The sequence below is a fragment of the Neomonachus schauinslandi genome, chromosome 9 (genome assembly GCF_002201575.2).
Source record: "Neomonachus schauinslandi chromosome 9, ASM220157v2, whole genome shotgun sequence".
NCBI lineage: Eukaryota > Metazoa > Chordata > Mammalia > Carnivora > Phocidae > Neomonachus > Neomonachus schauinslandi.
In genome coordinates this window covers 85,363,639-85,364,770 of record NC_058411.1, presented here as the reverse complement: position 1 = coordinate 85,364,770, position 1,132 = coordinate 85,363,639, and positions in this window count along the sequence as shown.

Genomic DNA, 1,132 nt, shown 5'->3' with positions numbered 1-1,132 from the left:
CTACAGATGCCCAAGAACACACACAAATTAAATAGCGCTCCTAAAATTAGTTGGGGTGGGGGGGATGTGTTGGTCCCAGAACCGAGAACTCCTGATACAGTGTTGTTCTTACCACACCAGAGGGTCCCTCACAATTCTTCTTAAAGCCAAAAAGGTTTGGAGTGGGCAGCTGGTCCCCATCTTATTTGGACTCCAGGCTGTCTCCTGGGCCTCCAGGGCTGGGGGCTCAAGGCTCAGGTGAGCCTTCCTCTTGCTGCAGTTTCCCGACATGCCCCTCTTGGGTCCTTGGGGCTTGACTTCTCCTTCTACACAATGAGTCCTGCTGAAGTCTCCTGGCCACTCCGGGGTCAGCTCAAGCTGATGGGGCAGGACGGCAATGGCTTGGAACTGAGAGGGAGGTCTGGCTGCTTATGAAGCTACAGATATTTCTAGAGCTCCTTCTGTGTGTGCGAGGCACTGTGCTAACCAGGGGGGATACCTTCATGCCTCCGGGAGTCCTGGTCCCACTGGGACCAACTGCTCAGGGCTCCTGGGTACAGGGCCTCCTCGGGTCTCAGGGGGCAGCCTAGGGCAGCCAGGTAAGAGACAGCTCCTGAGTACAATGACCTGGTTCCCAATCCTCCTCTCTGTCAGCTCTCCAGATCTACTTCTCCTGCTCTTGCCCTGACAGGTTTATGGAAGAGTTGAGGGTGTTGGGTCATGCCGGGCTGAGGCCTTTTCTGCCACCCTGGGAACTTCTCACATACTTCCAAGTGCCTTTCCAGACTCCAGGTACAGAGCCGGAAAAGTCTTGGGGATCAGCCCCCCTGCTCATTTACCAGATGAAGAGACAAGGTTTGGTGAGGGAGAGGCAGGGCCTTATTAAGCACAATCATGGCGCCATTCACCAAGCTAGATTTCAAATCTAAGCTCTGTCCGGAGTTTTAGATTCACTTTCATTAATCCTTACAGTTGCTTGTCAGACCCCAGCTGCCAAAATGGTGAAGCAGATGGAGAACAAGTATACTTTTCAGGAAGCCTTGAACAGTGCAGGAGATAAACTTCTCAGTCACATGGTGTGGGCCTTGCAAAATGAGCAAGACTTCCTTTCTTTCTTTCTTTCTTTCTTTCTTTCTTTCTTTCTTTCTTTCTT